This window comes from Aphis gossypii, unplaced genomic scaffold (assembly GCF_020184175.1).
Source record: "Aphis gossypii isolate Hap1 unplaced genomic scaffold, ASM2018417v2 Contig00349, whole genome shotgun sequence".
In the NCBI taxonomy this organism is placed as follows: Eukaryota; Metazoa; Arthropoda; class Insecta; order Hemiptera; family Aphididae; genus Aphis; species Aphis gossypii.
This window is the reverse complement of record NW_026083076.1, coordinates 15,240-29,344: the sequence shown is the minus strand read 5'-3', so window position 1 is coordinate 29,344 and position 14,105 is coordinate 15,240. Positions and strand designations below refer to the sequence as shown.

Sequence of the window (14,105 nt, the reverse complement as noted above, 5' to 3'; positions counted from 1 at the left end):
TGATTTTTACTATTTTATACAAGTTGATTGTTTTATTTTATCATACATTTTAATTTTTTTTAAATTTTTTATTGTTATGTTAATTTTAAAAAACTACAGTTATTTATTTTGATTTTTTCTATATTATACAAGTTGATTATTTTATTTTATTTCAATAAAGGACGATCTTTGAATTTAAATATATTTTATTGACAATTGAAATTATATTATATATTTTTCTCTGTAGTAAATTATTAATTAGGTAACAATATAGCTAGGTAACTATGCATAGTATTATATTATACTAAAGGCAACTTATATTATATACCTATACCTATTACCTATATAGGTATTATATTAGGGAATATACATTTAAATATTATTTTATTTCTAAATTGTACAGGTAATTAATATATTTAATAATTATTTAACATTGTATTATATTTATTAGTATAGGTATACCAGACAGAAATTTACGCCATTCCTCTTTGAATTATACTTTTTCTAAGGACGTCTATTTCCGTCTTAACTCTTATGGTAAAAATGAATAAGACGTATTTATCCGTCTTTACTCTTTAACGTACCTAACAATAATTGTGACGTAAATTTCCGTCAATACTATAATGAAAAGCGCGGTTTTATGGTAAAAACAATTCACTCTCTGGGTGTACTAATATGAAAAATAATTTACTCGTCAAAGGGTTAAAACTGAAGAGCACTAGTCGAACTCGCGAAACAAGACTGTACCCTTCAACGAATATATGGGTAATGAATTATAAAAAAATTGTACTTTAAATAACAGTATGAAATAGTTAGGAACTTAGGAACTCTGAATTAACACGATTTGACACTTGAAGGGTAGTACATGGACTGATTTCATTTTGCTTCATGCACTACTTTTTTATTCACCGACAATACTCGAATATGACTCTGCAGGTCTGTACATGTTTGTATTTGGAACGGACTTGGTGACAGGGATACCACATCCCTCATTATGGGTTTGTTATGGACAATGTATGTCTGAAAAGGTTTAATGTATGTGAAGCTGTTATGTGTGTGTGTGTGTGTGTGTGTGGTGTGTGTGTGTGTGTGTGTGTGTGGTGTGTGTGTGTGTGTGTGTTGTGTGTGTGTGTGTGTGTGTGTGTGTGTGTGTGTGTGTGTGTGTGTGAAACATTCCTATGCATAACGTATGATTTAGCTAGGTACTTATTCGTAAATGAATAAAATAGGTATCGATATGTTAACTATATATAATATGTTTGATTGTTGTGTATGTGTGATGTAAGATTACTTATGTAATCTGTGTGTGTACTGCTTTTAGTATGTATGTGATGGTAAATATGTTATGTGTGTGTGTGTGTGTGTGTAAATAAAAGGGGAAGAAATATAATTGATTGGGAAGGGGAAAAATATTTGATGGTCAGGTGTCATATTTAGTCACAATCAGAATATTATATACATTATTTTTCTTCAAAAGGTAAGGGGTTTGAAGGAGAAGGTATAAAATATATACCGGTTACGTGTAGGATCTGGTGATGGTGTTGGGTTTATGCGTGTTGCGGGTTGCCTATATTGAGTAATTAATACAAGTTTGGGAGGAGCTGTGTAGTTGTTGCCTATACAGGCCATACCTATCCTTTTACATGTAAAATTTAAGGGGGAGGAGATCTAGAACTCTCATTTTACACCTACTATGGTATTAATTCGTTTTCCAAGCAATATTGTTTTGTACTATCTAAATATGTATCAAAAATTTTCTCGCGTTCGTTATAAATTGTTAAATTAACATATGTCAAAAGTGTCCATTGTGTGTTTATGATCCTGACGGATCCTTTATTTTCAAAATAAAGTCCTGAGTGATTGCTCACATGTGTAATGTTGTATAGTGCATGTTGTGTTCCGTGTGTTATTGTGTGTAAAATGGACAGACATAAAATAAACCTAGAACAATTTTAACTAGATTAGTGTCTATAATTTCGTTATCTAACAATTCATCAAATTTTTTTTTTATATATAATACAAATATACTAATATACTTTATATACTACTATTTTATACATTCTATGTTTGTATATATTTCCCTAATTATTATTTACTATTTCTTTAAATAGTTGTAAATGATTCATAAGAACTCTAACTATTTTGTTATTCTTCCTAATTGATACATTTACGGGTTCATGGACCTCCACGATTTCGTATGGGCCTATCCAATTAGGTTCTAACTTGTTTTTCTTTTTCATATTTTTCATAAGTACTTTATCTCCTATTTCTAACTCTATCGGGTTAATATGTTTGTCATAAATAGATTTCGATTTTAATTTTGCTTCTATTAAATGTTTCTTTGCCATTTGCCTTGCTTCCTGCATACGAGTTCTTTAATCACTTACGTAATCATTGTAATTATACCCCTGTGATGGTGGTTTCAAAAAACTAGATGGAATGACCGGTTGTATACCGAATACTAATTCATACGGTGTGAACTTATGTGCGGTATGTGGTGTGGTGTTATACATATACAATATACATCGCATAACTTAACATTTCACACCAATTTTCTTGTTTTTCGTCACTAAAGTTCCTCAAATATTCCTTTAATGTTTTATGGCTACGTTCAAGAGCACCATTGGTCATTGGTGAATACGCTGTGGTTTGTATTTTATTAATTTTTAATAATTTGCACATCTGTTTAAATAACGATGATAAAAAATTTGAACCTTGATCACTTAATATATTTGTAGGAATTCCGAAATAACAAACGAATTTTTCTACAAATGTCTTAGCTATGGTCGCTGCGTCCGTGGTTTTTAAAGGATATGCCGCCGAAAATTTAGTTAAATCATCTTGAAGAGTTAAAATGTACATGTAATCATTCCTTGATTTCGTCAGAGGTCCTACTATATCTAAAGCTACTCTTTCGAATGCTCTCGGTGAAGTAGTGGTAATTACCAAAGGTTGTTGACTTTTCCGTTTTTCCTTAGTAATTTGACACGGTTTGCAATTGTTAATATAGTTCTTAACTTCTTTTTTCATGCCTTTCCATTGTACCCATTGACGTGCAACGTGCTCTGATACTTATATTAAATATAATATATAAATTACATTCTGTAGCCGACAATAACCACAACGCTAGGGGGCATAACAAACATCCCTATAATTATGCTAAGGGTGAGTAGTTAAGCAAGTAATGATCGAGTATAGACCAAAAATTTGAGACCTAAAATGAAAGGTAAAAGATAACTAATCAAAAGGTATCATCACACGTATGCTTTCTACCCGCTAGAAATAATGGCTATATGATTGCTATTTGGTGAAATGGGTGGATGCGTAATTACCCACCAGGTAGAATATACTAGGTGCGTAATTACCCACCCGGTAGAATATTAGAGATACATAATTGACGCACAACATCGTTCAGATAACGCAAAGCGTGGGAAGAAGCGGATGCAGGTGCAGATGACCAACAGGGACCTGAAGGTACCGCGGGAGTCCCTGGACGATATATAAGGGGGCCCAGATTAGGCACAATTCAGACGTGATCCACCAGAGTTAGAGCAAGCACCTTCACGTCACCCAGTTTAATATTTTATGTCTCCTGGACTTAGAATATTTTTCACAAGTTTTATTAAATTAATTAATTGGACTTGGAATAATTTTTAAATAAAAAACACTTAGAATAATTTCGAGAGTTCGTTTATTTCATAACACCTTTCCGATTCGACATCATTCAACTGATTGTACGTGGCACGTTACAGACGTAACCGTTTTACTGTTCTAGAAACTCCCTGATGTCCATATGCACGGCATATGTTGTTCTTCAATTAATGATTTTTTTTTACTTCATCGGAAATTTTGTAATCTGTATATATTTTTACTTTAATATCAGTACCTTTGAAAATGTATCGTAACATACTCCGAACTATATCATAATTAAGGTCAGACATTATTTTTGGAATTGCTAAAACTGTAATTTTTTCCTTTACGCATACGTTTTTTACATTGATAAACGTTTCGTATAGTATTTGATACGTTGGACTTTGATTAAACGATTCTTCCGTAAAAGCATATAAATATTTCCTACCACTATCACGTACTACTACGACCTCCTTCACCTTTGTGTTTCTGAATACCTGGTTACCTATGTGCCCTAATTGATTAATATACTCGAGTAATACATTAAATTTTAATTGAACATCTGCCGTTATAGTAAAAAGTATATCATAATCGTTCGGAATATCATTATATATTTCATTAATTTCTTTGATATTATTATTTATATACACATTGTTGTTATTCATAAATTCTTCGAACGACATTTTATCCAATTTTTCTATTACGCATATCGTCGTCGTCATGCAAAAACTGACTACATGCATAAAGTGACCAAGTGAAATAACATTATAAAATGTGTTATTTGAACCATATTATTGTATGGAAAAATTGACCAAGTGATATGATTAATATTTTATGAGATATATAAAAGCAGTTTTGACTAACTGCAGATTTCGTAACTATTTTTCTAGCAAAAAATGATCAAGTTATTTAGGCACTTTTCGCATGTTAATATCAAGTATATTATATAAAAATATTGTTTAAGCAAAAAGTGACCAAGCTATTTAGTCATTTATTACATGTGTACCAAAAACGTTTGATTTGTACAGTTGGTACTTGGTCATTATATTATTAATAAATAATAATCATAAAAGTAAAAAATATTGATAATGATTGAAGTATCAAAATAGGAAATTATAAATATCTATTTATAAATAACAAATCTATGGTAATTATTCACGCGACATAGATATTATTATCACCCAAAATATTATTGATATAATTTACAATTAATCATGTATTAAATTATTATCATAATATTATAATTAAAATATGATTGTACATTTGCACGTGTTTTCCAACTTCTTTAATTATTTACTTGTTATAGTTGTTAGTTGTTTTTATATTTTATTCATCAAAATTAAAATTTAGTTTACATATACAGCTATTTAATATGAATAATCGAAGTAAAAAGCTTGTTGCATTGTGCAGCAGTAATAACAGTAAGTAATATTTTAATTTTCTACTATGAAGTATTGCCATTTTTTCATAGCATTAATATTATAATAAAATCATAATATTGTTATTATTAATTGTCCTTTTTAATAAAATATAGAATCGAATAATGCTAATCTTCAATCAATTCAATCTCTGAATGCAATCAATGAATCAAGGATAGTTCAATTAGAAAATAATACCCAAGTCTCAAGTTCACAGAACTTTATTATGAAAAAATGTAAGTAATATGCTGTTAAAATAAGCAGGTAACAAATTCATAACTTTATGATTAATTAAGTATTTCTATAATCACTATTTTTATACTTATAATATTATAACATTTTTTTCACTTTTATAGTTCTGAATGATGTAATTACAGTACCAAAATCAATTAACTTTGATTATCAAAATTTTAGTAACAATATTACCCCATACAATGACCGAGACCTGAACATACTAGAATCAACTAATATTAATACACAATCAGTAACTGAACCATCTCAAATAGATCTACCTAATAATAATCTCACAGAAAACAATTATAAAGAAACATATACATTAATTAACTGTAATACAAGTAAGATAAAAATACTAACTACCTATTATATTATTTATATTTAAAAATAAAATGTTGAAAATTTTTTATTACATTATTTATTTATTTATTTTCAGCTAAATAATATTTATTTTTGTTTTTATCCTATCATGTTATCAGGTTCAAATTATAATACAAGATTCCAATTAAATAAACAGTATTCTACTGATCAAAATGTACATATTAACAAGATATTATCAGGTATGTAAATTTTAATAATATTTGTTAAATTATTTTCAAATAATTAATACTCATTTTATAGATAGTAGTGATGAATGTAATGATAGTGGTGATGAATGGCAGCCCTATAACAATAAAAATGATGCAATTGAATCTGATAGTGATGGTTTGATAGGGACCTGCAATGATGAAAATATTTTTGGTGTGGTAAATGTTACAGAAAATATAGAAAATAAGAAAACAGGAGAACAGATAATTAAATCAGTGATAAATTATATTATTGATCAAAGTTGCAATCAAAGTAAAGACACATTACTTGAAGCATCAGATGAAACTGTGAATAGTCAAAGTAAAAAATTGGTTAGAAGATTAAGGGGTGATGCAAGTAAATGGAAAAAAAATGTTATTTCTAAAGAAAAAAAAAAACTTAAAAAACCTAAGGCTATTGATTGTTCCCATTGTAAATTTAAATGCTCTATTAATTTTGATGAAAGTTATAGAAATGAAATTTGTAATAAATTTTGGGCTTTAGATTATAACCGCCAAAAAGATTTTATTTTAGCTAATGTAAATATAAAATCTGTCAAACGCCATGTCCCAATAACAAATATTAGAAAAGCTAAGGAAAACTCAAAAGTATATAGTTTTAATAATAATACAGAACATAATATTCAAGTTTGTAAACAATTTTTTTTGAAAACATTATCTATTAGCCATGGGCCTGTAAATAAAGCATTTGAAGGATTAGGTACAAATACTGGATTATTCATGGACCATGATAAAAGAGGCAAAGCACCATCGGCGAATAAAACTTCTGATGAAATTATAGCTAATATTAATTCACACATAGAAAAATTTCCTACAGTTGAATCCCACTTCTGTAGATCTACATCTAAACGTCAATATTTAGATCCAAATTTATCTATATCAAAGATGTATGAGCTGTATGTGAAAGAATGTAATGAAACAAGTCAAAAACAAGTAAGTTTATCATTGTATAAAAAAATATTTTGTGAAAATCATAATTTATCATTCTTCAAACCAAAGAAAGATCAATGTTTAACTTGTGAGAAGTATAACAAATCTGCAAAACCTCAATCTAAAGACATGGTTTTAAATTATGAAAATCACATCCGGAGACGTGATGAATCTTTTGCTGCAAAAAAATTAGATAAAGAACGAGCAACAAGTGACCAATCTTTTTGTAGTGCCACATTCGATCTTCAAAGTGTCCTCCAAATTCCAAGTTCTGAAGTATCAGCCATGTACTACAGTAGGAAACTTTGTGTATATAATTTAACATTATACGAGGCTGCTGTACCAAATAATGCATTTTGCTTTTTATGGAGTGAAGTTAATGGTCAAAAAGGAAGCTCGGAGATTGGATCAGCATTGTTAAAGTGGATATATCAACTCCCTGAAAGTATTAAAGAGATTTCCCTGTATTCTGATACATGTAGTGGGCAAAATAGAAATCAATATGTTGCTGCATTATTTTTATTTGTTGTAATTCATACAAAAATTGAAGTACTTCATCACAATTTTATGGAGAGTGGTCACTCATATATGGAGGTAGATAGCATGCACAGCGCTATTGAGTCAGCTAAAAAAAATGTACCAGTCTATACCATGCACGATTGGTTGAATATCTGTCGCCTAGCTCGTTCTCAAAGAAATAATAAAAAATGTACTGGGTACTCGGTTCATGAATTATTATACTCAGATATTTATGATCTAAAAAGTCTAGCAAATATTTTAATAAAGAATCGAACTATTGATAACTATGGTGCTCAAGTTTCTTGGTTAAAAATTAAAGTTATGAAATATGAAAAAAATAAAAGAGGAATTATACAGTTCAAATACAATTACTCAGACAATGAATATAGAAGTATACACGTGGGTGGAAAAGGTAGGCCTTCTAAACTTCCTGAAAATTTAAAAATGTTGTATGACAAACAATTAAATATATCAGAAAATAAAAAAAAAGATCTCATGAAGTTGTGTAAGTCTGAAGCAATACCAAAAGACTTCCATAATTGGTATCAAAATATTCCTTCCAGTTCAAAGAAGAAGGATACAATACAAATTTCAGATTCTGAATCAAATTCTGAATAGCATATCATATTTTAGTTATTATGAATAACTATTTTTTTTTTTTTTTTTTGTAAACAAGGTTGACAGTTATTTTTTTCTTTTTTTTTGTTATTTTATTGTAAAACAAAGTTATTTTTTTATTTTTATTTTTTGTTATATTTAAAATGAATAATATTTACTGTTGAAACTAAGATTTGGTTTTAGTAATATACAGTTTAAAAAGGATTAAAATAATTATTAATGTTATTTAAATAATAATACCTAATAATAGTATAGGTAATAACACGTCATGTTACCTTCCAAGTCCCAATACTGTATGTTTATACTATTATTTTAAATAATAATAACATGCTGATGTACATTGTACATTTTATATTACATTATTATTCAAATTAAAGTATAAATGGAAAAAAGTATAATATGGGAAAAAATGACCAAGTGCTTGAAATGCCACTTACGAGTAGTCATTTTTTACTCATATTAAATGTTGAATTTTTTTAATTTCAGCTTAAAACAAAAGAAATTGAAAAAAAAATGATTCAATATATTAATTATACACATTACTACAGTTTAAATGATATCAATTTTGAAAAAAACCGATAAAAATTGATTTTTTCATAGCATAAATAAAAGATAAATTGATATAACTTAAAACTATTAAAATACACTTGGTCAGTTTTTGCATGACGACGACGATATACGCGATAATGCATCTGCATTACTGTGTTCCGTGCCCGGTTCATACACTATCTCGTAGTCGAATTTCTGTAATAATATACGCCACCGTGCTAACCTTGAGTTCATGTCTGATACGTTAAATAGCCAAACTAGTGGCCTGTGATCCGTAATGATTTTAAATCGTTTTCCCCATAAGTAAGGCCTAAAATATTTAATACCAAAAACGATACCAAAACATTCTTTTTCGATTGTAGAATAGTTTACTTCACTTGTATTCAGAACTCTCGACGCATAAGCAATTGGTTTATCATTACCCATTTCCCCTTGAGACAGTACACAACCTACAGCGTAATTCGAAGCATCGGAAGCTAATAAAAACTCCTTGTCGAAATCCGGGTACTGTAATATTGGTTCTCTAGTCAAAATATCTTTCAATTTTTCGAATGCGTATTGTTGTGCAACTCCCCATGCAAATTTTGTATTTTTCTTAAGTAACGAAGTTAAAGGCTTCGCGATTTTCGCATATTCTTCAATAAACCGCCTATAGTAACCTGTTAATCCCAAAAATGTCTTAATGTTGGTCGTATTTTTCGGTATTGGTACTTTTTTTACGCATTCTACTTTCCCTTCGTCGGGTTGTACCCCCTCGGCTGATAATTTGTGTCTTAAAAATACTACTTCCTTCCTTAAAAAGTGACATTTACGAGGTTGTAACTTCAAATTGTTTTCCCTAAGCTTCACAAAAATAAACTGTAATTTCTTAATCATAGAACTAAGTGACTCAGCACTTATTACAATATCATCCAAATACGCGTACATATTTAGGTCTTCACAGCCTGTCAGTAATGAATGCATTAATTCCGAAAAAACCGCTGGCGCTGTTTTTAAACCGAAAGGCATTTTCAGCCATTCCCAATGACCCGTAGAGGTCGAAAATGATGTTTTATGTGTGTCCCCGGGATGTATCGCAATTTGATGATAGCCATTGGCAAAATCTAACGTGGAAAAGTACTTCGCATGACCTAACTTATCTAGAATATCAGTAATTAAAGGAAGTGGCCAAGAGTTTCCTTCCGTAATTAAATTTAGTTTTCTGAAATCCACGCATAATCGATATTTCTTTTCACCGTCTATCTCTACTTTTTTTGGAACTAAAATCAACGGATGATTCCACGGTGAATTGCTTTTTACTATTACTTGTTGTTGTTCTAAAATTGCGACTTGTCTATTTATCTCTTTTTTTTGTTGTTCAGCCAATCTATATTGACGTGTATTAATAGGTGGGTGATTAAGTGGTGTCTTAATTTTGTGTGTCACGAGATTCGTACCAATATTCTTATCTCCTTCTACAAAAAACACGTCCGAAAATTCATAACATAAATCCGATAAAGCCTTAAGTTCTTCTTCGTTAAAATGATCAGTTACTAACTGTTCCGCAATTATTTTAACTCTGTCCGAAAATTTAATTAATTCTGACCTACTATTACTATCAGTTTCAAAGTACAGGATTGCTTTATCATTACAATTTTCACCTATTAAAGCGGGCTCAACAACCTCCGTATCTGTATATAAATCCCAATTAATTTCGTTCATTTTAAACTCCTGTAAACTAACACAGTTTTCTGAAATATTAATAACATTTGCCATGATTGCATTATTTTCACATAAAGATATAGTATTTCCTAACCATATTGATTTGGATAAATTTTGCTTATTAATTACGACCGAATCGCCATTATTAATGTTTTCATTTGAAACCGAAATAGTTAACACATTACTCGACCTCGGTGGTAAGCTTATCATATTTTATTTATTTTGCTGCCTATCAATTATCATTTCGCCTTTCCTTAAATTAAGTGTTACATCATTATCGCTAAAAAACGGTATACCAAGAATTCCGGTCATCGAACCTGGAAACTTATCATCGACTACGTGAAAAACTGTATCGAAATAATTATTTTTATCAATAATCAAATTGATTTTAATAATGCCTAAAGTTTTTATCGAATTCTCATTAATACCTATTAATATAGTTAATGTAGCTTCAACCGGTACATTATTTTTTATTGCCGATAATTTAATGATGTTCAAATCTGAGTCTGTATCAATTAAAAACATCTTTTCTTTTCCCATTAAAGCACTTGATTCAATTTTAATCTGATTATTATTTAACGAAATTACTTCTTTATTTGCTCCGTGTTTTAACATAAGTATTGACCTATTTTTAATATCGCCTATCGTTTTTATTGTCGCTGAGGACGATGAACCTTCACTATTTTTCGATTTTTGTTCGTTATTGTACTTAAGTTTACGGCAATCCTTAACTATGTGACCCGGTTTTTTACAATAATTACATAAAATTGTTGAATATGAAGTACTACTACTACCGTATTCTTTTTTTACTATTGACTCGTTTTTCGCGCTGTAGTTCGTATTACTCTTAGATTTTTTACATTCCCTACTTAGATGACCGTAACCTTCCCAATTAAAACACTTAGGTTTTGAAAAAGTAGAAGTGTTAGGTTTGTCAAATTTTGGTTTTAAATTTTCTAACGCCTGTTCTTCTTCTAATGCTGCCTTAATCATTTCTTCAAGACTACCTAATTTCATTGCCCTCAATACTGTTCTAATTTGAAAATATAGTTCGTCTACAAGAATATTTTGCGCTTGCGTTGTTAATACCTTAGAAATAGTTTTACTTTCCGTAGTAGATTTATCCTTTGTCATTTCGTTAATTAATCTATACAGAGCTAATTCTACCCTACCTGCATAGTCTTGGACTTTTTCGAATTTAGCCTGCGTAATTGAATTAAGTTGTTTTGATAAATATGTCTCCGAAAAATTGTTCCCAAAATTCGCACTAAGGACTGTTATCAAATCTTTATGTTGCGTAATACATAACGCTTTGCCGGATAAATTGCATAGTAACGCTTCTAACAAGTCATTAACAATTGCATCCTCAATATGTTTAAAAACGAACTCGCATTTTTTTTCGAAAAGATTTAAATCTTGGGATGGTAATCCTGCAAATTCTGGCAGCATCCTAATCGCGCTATCAAAACTTAACTTGCTCATTTTAATAAGTTCTATTTGTTCCGTTAAAACTCCTAAGTGTGCTAGGTAATTATTTCTTTGTTCACCTGCTTCGACCCTACTAGCTAAATTGAAAAACCACTCTAATTCTGTATCTATTTCTGACATAAATAAAATATTATACTACCATAAAAATTGCATGTTAAATTCTATGAATCGATTGATGATTGAATTGGTGTAGATGTTGATTGCAGTTGAATTCTATTGTTGATTGAAGTTGACTCGACTGTTGATTGCAGTTGACTTGATTTTTTGAATGCAGTTGAATTGTTGATTGAAGATGAATTAGGATTTAGAAAGACGTTGTTTTTTTTTTTTTTTCTAATTCAATTTGTAGCTTAAAACATTCGACACACCGCTGCCACCAAAATGTTGTAACGTGTCCGCTTCAGCACTCGAAATTGAATTAGATGTATAATAAAAATACACAATTGTTTGTATTATTCAAAGTATTTATTTATTAAAACATAACAAACGTCTGTTCTGGATTTAGAAGTACATACTCTCGAGTATGACTCCTCGAGTTTGTCTAACACTTTCCTATTTATGCTATTCGGAGTCACCTTATTATGATGACGTCCGTACGATCTCAAGGTGTACTCTATTTCTAGTCATCACCTTTGACCTGCGCACACGCTTTCCTATAATATGGACTTTAAACAGAGTCAACGAATGTCAGTACATACATACTTATACATATTACTTATATACTAATAATAAGGATTATTACAGTATACAACCGGTAAATACATCATTGCTCATAAAATTTTTATTATCTTCGCCGTCCATCCCCGAGTCCCAAGCATAATTGTCTAACGTATTCAAGTCACTTGGTGTATATGAACAGTATGCTTTCAAGCAAGACGACACTCCGTGTGATTTCAATTTTTGTATTTCTATTCCGTTTATTTCATATCGAATTTCGGAGAATAAAAATGCCAAACCATTATTCGAAAAACTTACGTCTCCTACAGCATCTAAAGGTTTTCTTAGCTTTCTTTCAATGTAAATATAACTTTCACATGGTAGAGTGTAAGATTCCATATTTTTAATATTTATTCTAATTTCATCATTGTATGAAAAAGACGTGTTTGAATACGGTGTGAAAGAATGATATTGCATTTGCGTTATTTTACAATCGTCGACATAATCGGCCGTTACATCTAAATATGTGTCATCCATTATTGTAGTGAACGAAGAAAATCTAAGTTATTTTTCGTGAGGTTGAACTCGTTGTTTTTCGATTTAGATATTGGTGTTGACTTCTTAACTGGGTATATTTCTACTTTACCGGACACCTTTTTTTTTTTGCGATTTTGCGATTTTTATAATTGAAATCTATGAAAACAATGGTAAAGTCAGAATTTGGCGCTCGGACATAGTTACGAAGTTATGGCACTACAAAGTTAGTAGATATTATGTTAGGTTAACCTAACGCGCAGTCAAATTTTATGCATTTTACATTTTCACATTTTTTTAAAAATCATTTAGCCCTTGATAAATTTTACTTATAAGCTACCACTGCGCAACGGTACAATACGAAATTTTTTTATCCAAAATGGGTATTTAAGAATTATAGTATAAACAGAAAACTACAAAATAAATGATTATATATTATATATAAGAATAAACATTTTTGGACTTCACTCGTTGCCGTCATTAAAAATAACATTTTCATTATTATTATGGTACAGTGTATCGGCAGATCCGACAGTGTTTGGTAAACATGTGTTTGGCCAAGTATCCCGGGAAAAATTTTTTTTTCGGGCAATAATTGGACATTGATTCCTTGGCGTGTCTCCAGGAAGTCTCAATGGAATTTGAGTGCACTCCAGTTTCCGGGTCCTTGAAATGAAGGCTATGGTTGACCGTCATGTGGACATAGCCTTCATTGTTTAAAGTGTTGTAAGCCTAAAATAAAATTATTTATTCAATTTATATTAATAATACTATATGCAATATTCAAGCATACCTTTCAGCAATCGGAGATTATGGTTGTTCCGGGCTTAATCCACTCTTTTATGACGTTTAGTAGGGTTGTGGCGTCACGCTTTTCAACCGGGACCATGAAAACATTGCCAGTTTCAATTTCATAGCCCCCGAATACCCACTGTCCCCCAACCCTGTGGCCTCTATGGTGTTTTCGACGCCCAAATTTCGATTCGTCGATCTCAACCGTGTGGCCATATCCTCCCAATTTCACTTTTTTGATCACCATTGCGTCATATGTGACTTCTCGGAAAAATGATGACCAATCAGTAATGACCTGATGAGATAGCCGCAATTGGGTTTTTATGACCGGGAATGTACAGTTTGACTTCCATAAGTTGACAAAGCCACAAATGTCTAACAGCGATAGATGTGACTTATAAAAAAAAGTCTTGTGTTTATTAAATTTTAGTAGTACTTACCTATAATTGCAGAGTTTTTTCCCCTTTTT

General features: G+C 30.3%; 1 pseudogene; it reads right to left on the bottom strand.

Moving 5' to 3' along the window:
* Positions 1-13,348: 13,348 nt before the first annotated feature.
* Positions 13,349-13,883, bottom strand: LOC126553868 (uncharacterized; annotated as a pseudogene).
* Positions 13,884-14,105: the final 222 nt, after the last annotated feature.